The sequence below is a fragment of the Ambystoma mexicanum genome, chromosome 1p, assembly GCF_040938575.1.
Source record: "Ambystoma mexicanum isolate Mex_15411 chromosome 1p, UKY_AmexF1_1, whole genome shotgun sequence".
Taxonomy (NCBI): Eukaryota; Metazoa; Chordata; class Amphibia; order Caudata; family Ambystomatidae; genus Ambystoma; species Ambystoma mexicanum.
This window is the reverse complement of record NC_090921.1, coordinates 12009225-12016863: the sequence shown is the minus strand read 5'-3', so window position 1 is coordinate 12016863 and position 7639 is coordinate 12009225.

Sequence of the window (7639 nt, the reverse complement as noted above, 5' to 3'; positions counted from 1 at the left end):
ATCCAAACATAAAGCACCCCCATATAGAGCAGAGGCGAACAGCGCTGTGCCATATCCAACCATAAAGAACCCCCATATTGAGCAGAGGCGAACAGCACTGTGCCATATCCAACAATAAAGACCCCTCATATAGAGCAGAGGTGAACAGCACTGTGGCATATCCAACCATAAAGCACCCCCATATAGAGCAGAGGTGAACAGCACTGTGGCATATCCAACCATAGAGAACCCTCATATAGAGCAGAGATGAACAGCACTGTGGCATATCCAACAATAATGCACCCCCATATAGAGCAGAGGTGAACAGCACTGTGGCATATCCAACCATAATGCACCCCCATATAGAGCAGAGGTGAACAGCACTGTGCCATATCCAACCATAAAGAACCCTCATATAGAGCAGAGATGAACAGCACTGTGGCATATCCAAACATAAAGCACCCTCATATAGAGCAGAGGTGAACAGCCCTGTGGCATTTCCAACCATAAAGCACCCCCATATAGAGCAGAGGTGAACAGCACTGTGGCATATCCAACCATAAAGCACCCCCATATAGAGCAGAGGTGAACAGCACTGTGGCATATCCAACCATAAAGCACCCCCATATAGAGCAGAGGTGAACAGCACTGTGGCATATCCAACCATAAAGCACCCCCATATAGAGCAGAGGTGAACAGCACTGTGGCATATCCAACCATAAAGCACCCCCATATAGAGCAGAGGTGAACAGCACTGTGCCATATCCAACCATAAAGCACCCCCATATAGAGCAGAGGTGAACAGTACTGTGCCATATCCAACCATAAAGAACCCTCATATATAGCAGAGGTGAACAGCACTGTGGCATATCCAACCACAAATATCCTCATATATAGCAGAGGTGAACAGCACTGTGGCATATCCAACCACAAAGAACCCTCATATATAGCAGAGGTGAACAGCACTGTGGCATATCCAACCATAAAGAACCCCCATATAGAGCAGAGGTGAACAGCACTGCAGCATATCCAACCATAAAGAACCCTCATATAGAGCAGAGGTGAACAGCACTGCGGCATATCCAACCATAAAGAACCCTCATATGGAGCAGAGGTGAACAGCACTGCGGCATATCCAACCATAAAGAACCCCCATATAGAGCAGAGGTGAACAGCACTGTGGCATATCCAACCACAAAGAACCCTCATATATAGCAGAGGTGAACAGCACTGTGGCATATCCAACCACAAAGAACCCTCATATATAGCAGAGGCGAACAGCACTGTGGCATATCCAACCATAAAGAACCCTCATATAGAGCAGAGGTGAACAGCACTGTAGCATATCCAACCATAAAGCACCCCCATATGGAGCAGAGGTGAACAGCACTGTGGCATATCCAACCATAAAGCACCCCCATATGGAGCAGAGGTGAAGAGCACTGTGGCATATCCAACCATAAAGAACCCTCATATAGAGCAGAGGTGAACAGCACTGTGGCATATCCAACCATAAAGAACCCTCATATAAAGCAGAGGTGAACAGCACCATGGCATATCAAACCATAAAGCACCCCCATATAGAGCAGAGGTGAACAGCACTGTGGCATATCCAACCATAAAGAACCCTCATATAGAGCGGAGGTGAACAGCACTGTGGCATATCCAACCATAAAGCACCTTAATATATAGCAGAGGTGAACAGCACTGTGGCTTATCCAACCATAAAGCACTTTAATATATAGCAGAGGTGAACAGCACTGTGGCATATCCAACAATAAAGAACCCTCATATAGAGCAGACGTGAACAGCACTGTGGCATATCCAACCATAAAGAACCCTCATATATAGCAGAGGTGAACAGCACTGTCCCAAATCCAACCATAAAGAACCCTCATATAGAGCAGAGGTGAACAGCGCTGTGCCATATCCAACCATAAAGCACCCCCATATAGAGCAGAGGTGAACAGCCCTGTGGCATATCAAAACCATAAAGAACCCTCATATATAGCAGAGGTGAACAGCACTGTGGCATATCCAACCATAAAGCACCCCCATATAGAGCAGAGTTGAACAGCGCTGTGCCATATCCAACCATAAAACACCCCCATATAGAGCAGATGTGAACAGCACTGTGGCATATCCAACCATAAAGCACCCCCATATAGAGCAGAGGTGAACAGCACTGTGGCATATCCAACCATAAAGCACCCCCACATAGAGCAGAGGTGAGCAGCAGTGTGGCATATCCAACCATAAAGGACCCCCATATATAGCAGAGGTGAACAGCACTGTGGCATATCCAACTATAAAGAACCCTCATATAGAGCAGAGGTGAACAGCACTGTGGCATATCCAACCATAAAGCACCCCCACATAGAGCAGAGGTGAGCAGCAGTGTGGCATATCCAACCATAAAGCACCCCCATATATAGCAGAGGTGAACAGCACTGTGGCATATCCAACTACAAAGCACCCCCATATAGAGCAGAGGTGAACAGCACCATGGCATATTCAACCATAAAGCACCCCCATATAGAGCAGAGGTGAACAGCACTGTGGCATATCCAACCATAAAGAACCCTCATATAGAGCAGAGGTGAACAGCACTGTGGCATATCCAACCATAAAGCACCCCCATATAGAGCAGAGGTGAACAGCACTGTGCCATATCCAACCATAAAGCACCCCCATATAGAGCAGAGGTGAACAGTACTGTGCCATATCCAACCATAAAGAACCCTCATATATAGCAGAGGTGAACAGCACTGTGGCATATCCAACCACAAAGAACCCTCATATATAGCAGAGGTGAACAGCACTGTGGCATATCCAACCATAAAGAACCCCCATATAGAGCAGAGGTGAACAGCACTGTAGCATATCCAACCATAAAGAACCCTCATATAGAGCAGAGGTGAACAGCACTGTGGCATATCCAACCATAAAGAACCCTCATATGGAGCAGAGGTGAACAGCGCTGCGGCATATCCAACAATAAAGAACCCCCATAAAGAGAAGAGGTGAACAGCGCTGTGGCATATCCAACCATAAAGAACCCTCATATAGAGCAGAGGTGAACAGCGCTGTGGCATATCCAACCATAAAGCACCCCCATATAGAGCAGAGGTGAACAGCGCTGTGCCATATCCAACCATAAAGCACCCCCATATAGAGCAGAGGTGAACAGCACTGTGGCATATCCAACCATAAAGCACCCCCATATAGAGCAGAGGTGAACAGCACTGTGGCATATCCAACCATAAAGCACCCCCATATAGAGCAGAGGTGAAGAGCACTTTGGCATATCCAACCATAAAGAACCCTCATATAGAGCAGAGGTGAACAGCACTGTGGCATATCCCACCATAAAGAACCCTCATATAAAGCAGAGGTGAACAGCACCATGGCATATCAAACCATAAAGCACCCCCATATAGAGCAGAGGTGAACAGCACTGTGGCATATCCAACCATAAAGAACCCTCATATAGAGCGGAGGTGAACAGCACTGTGGCATATCCAACCATAAAGCACCTTAAAATATAGCAGAGGTGAACAGCACTGTGGCATATCCAACCATAAAGCACCCCCATATAGAGCAGAGGTGAACAGCACTGTGGCATATCCAATCATCAAGCACCCCGATATAGAGCAGAGGTGAACAGCACTGTGGCATATCCAACCATAAAGCACCCCCATATAGAGCAGAGGTGAACAGCACTGTGCCATATCCAACCATAAAGCAGCCCCATATAGAGCACAGGTTAACAGCGCCATGCCATATCCAACCATAAAGCACCCCCATATAGAGCAGAGGTGAACAGCACTGTGGCATATCCAATCATAAAGCACCCCGATATAGAGCAGAGGTGAACAGCACTGTGGCATATCCAACCATAAAGCACCCCCATATAGAGCAGAGGTGAACAGCACTGCGGCATATCCAACCATAAAGAACCCTCATATATAGCAGAGGTGAACAGCACTGTGGCATATCCAACCATAAAGCACCACACATACTCCAGCATTTGCGCCTCAATGCATTTTCACTCTGACGCGCATGCTGTGGATTCCTATGGAATCCGCCTGCTTTTTACACCAGCTAAGATTGTAATCGCCGCCAGCCATGCGTACATAGAAGGCAACGTTTACTCAAACTAAACTGAGGCGAGGGTTGTCGTGATCCGCAGTTTAGTACAAAGTGGTGCCATTCATGCAGATTGTCCTCATTTACACTACAAGGTACACAAAAGTGTGAACAGATACTAAACGCCCTAACATGTTTTCTTTGCACCTCGTAGTACAAATAGTATGAATCCACCTGCCGGTTACGCGTGTCAGACAACAATTACAGTGGATTTTAATGGAATGCACCTGTTCGCAGCAGCTGCTAGAAACAGGCCGATTCTATAGCAATCGATTGGTTTTTACACCAGCATGAATGTGTTATGCTGGTGTAAAAGGATGTGGTTTTTGTAGACGGAATGTAGACCGGAGGTGGACACAGTTAGGAGCTTATGTTGCTCTGAGTCGTAATTTGATGGCGGGGACCTTGTGCGTTTGCGCTCAGCTATAGCCCGGTCCCTGCCACCATATTTTCATCATTTGCACAGCTGAGTTATTATGGCTACTGTCCCCTCCTTATTTCAGTGCTCCCTGCAGTTGGTCCTGCATCCCAATACTCTCCATCTCTGTAACGGAACCCCCCTCTGGAATGCAAGCACATTTGTTTCTCCCTCCCCCTACCTTGAATTTCCTGTTCCTAGTATTAGAGGCTGGCGTCTTGCAGGTGAGAGATGCAGCGCCTCCTGGCAGAGTGACTGCAGCCACCTACTGCTCCTCTGCTACCGCTTGAGCTGGTTCCCGGCCACTCCTTCCAACCAGGAAGAGGAACTCACATAGTATCACATCTTGGAATGTATTGATTGTGATCGCTCTCAAAACAAAACTGACAATGTTTATAAAATTCGGTTATGTTTCCAGGTAAAGCATTGTGTGGTGAGCCGAAAGATGCGTCCTGGTAACTGATGAAGGGACAGACCACAATATCACCTCCTTATCCTGCAGATGAGATTAGTGCACAAGCACATCAACACCACGCAGCTTCCTGCCCCTTCCAGCTGAGGTGGACAGTGCCAGGGCAGATCCAACCACGAAGAACTGCCTCATAGAGCAGAAGAGAGATCCAACCACAAAGAACTGCCTCATAGAACAGAGAGGGATCCAACCACAAATAACTGCCTCACAGAGCAGAGGAGAGATCCAACCACAAAGAACTGCCTCATAGAACAGAGGAGAGATCCAATCACAAAGAACTGTCTCATAGAGCAGAGGAGAGATGCAGCCACAAAGAACTGTCTCATAGATCAGAGGAGAGGGATCCAACCACAAAGAACTGCCTCATAGAGCAGTGGAGATATCCAACCACAAAGAACTGCCTCGCAGAGGAGAGATCCAACCACAAAGAACTGCCTCATAGAGCAGAGGAGAGATCCAATCACAAAGAACTGTCTCATAGAGCAGAGGAGAGATCCAGCCACAAAGAACTGTCTCATAGATCAGAGGAGAGATCCAACCACAAAGAACTGCCTCATAGAACAGAGAGGGATCCAACCACAAATAACTGCCTCACAGAGCAGAGGAGAGATCCAACCACAAAGAACTGCCTCGTAGAGCAGAGGAGAGATCCAACCAGAAAAAACTGCCTCACAGAGCAGAGGAGAGAATCAACCACAAAGAACTGCCTCATAGAGTAGAGGAGAGATCCAATCACAAAGAACTGCCTCATAGAGCAGAGGAGAGATCCTACCACAAAGCACTGCCTCATAGATCAGAGGAGAGAGATCCAACCACAAAGAACTGTCTCATAGAGCAGAGGAGAGATGCAGCCACAAAGAACTGTCTCATAGATCAGAGGAGAGAGATCCAACCACAAAGAACTGCCTCATAGAGCAGAGAGGGATCCAACCACAGAGAACTGCCTCATAGAGCAGAGGAGAGATTATCCAACCATAAAGTACTTTAATATATAGCAGAGGTGAACAGCACTGTGGTATATCCAACCATAAAGAACCCCCATATAGAGCAGAGGTGAACAGCGCTGTGCCATATCCAACCATAAAGCACCCCCATATAGAGCAGAGGTGAACAGCACCGTGGCATATCCAACCATAAAGCACCCCCAGATAGAGCAGAGGTGAACAGCCCTGTGGCATATCAAAACCATAAAGAACCCTCATATATAGCAGAGGTGAACAGCACTGTGGCATATCCAACCATAAAGCACCCCCATATAGAGCAGAGTTGAACAGCGCTGTGCCATATCCAAACATAAAGCACCCCCATATAGTGAAGATGTGAACAGCACTGTGGCATATCCAACCATAAAGCACCCCCATATAGAGCAGAGGTGAATAGCACTGTGGCATATCCAACCATAAAGCACCCCCACATAGAGCAGAGGTGAACAGCACTGTGGCATATCCAACCATAAAGCACCCCCATATAGAGCAGAGGTGAACAGCACTCTGCCATATCCAACCATAAAGAACCCTCATATAGAGCAGAGGTGAACAGCACTGTGGCATATCCAACCATAAAGCACCCCCATATAGAGCAGAGGTGAACAGCACTGTGCCATATCCAACCATAAAGCACCCCCATATAGAGCAGAGGTGAACATCACTGTGCCATATCCAACCATAAAGAACCCTCATATATAACAGAGGTGAACAGCACTGTGGCATATCCAACCATAAAGAACCCTCATAAAGAGCAGAATTGAACAGCACTGTGGCATATCCAACCATAAAGAACCCTCATATATAGCAGAGGTGAACAGCACTGTGGCATATCCAACCATAAAGAACCCCCATATAGAGCAGAAGTGAACAGCCCTGTGGCATATCAAAACCATAAAGAACCCTCATATATAGCAGAGGTGAACAGCACTGTGGCATATCCAACCATAAAGCACACCCATATAGAGCAGAGTTGAACAGTGCTGTGCCATATCCAACCATAAAGCACACCCATATAGAGCAGATGTGAACAGCACTGTGGCATATCCAACCATAAAGCACCCCCATATAGAGCAGAGGTGAACAGCACTGTGGCATATCCAACCATAAAGCACCCCCACATAGAGCAGAGGTGAACAGCACTGTGGCATATCCAACCATAAAGCACCCCCATATAGAGCAGAGGTGAACAGCACTCTGCCATATCCAACCATAAAGAACCCTCATATAGAGCAGAGGTGAACAGCACTGTGGCATTTCCAACCATAAAACACCCCCATATAGACCACAGGTGAACAGCACTGTGCCATATCCAACCATAAAGCACCCCCATATAGAGCAGAGGTGAACATCACTGTGCCATATCCAACCATAAAGAACCCTCATATATAAGAGGTGAACAGCACTGTGGCATATCCAACCATAAAGAACCCTCATATAGAGCAGAATTGAACAGCACTGTGGCATATCCAACCATAAAGAACCCTCATATATAGCAGAGGTGAACAGCGCTGTGGCATATCCAACCATAAAGCACCCCCATATAGAGCAGAGGTGAACAGCGCTGTGCCATATCCAACCATAAAGCACCCCCATATAGAGCAGATGTGAACAGCACTGTGGCATATCCACCATGAA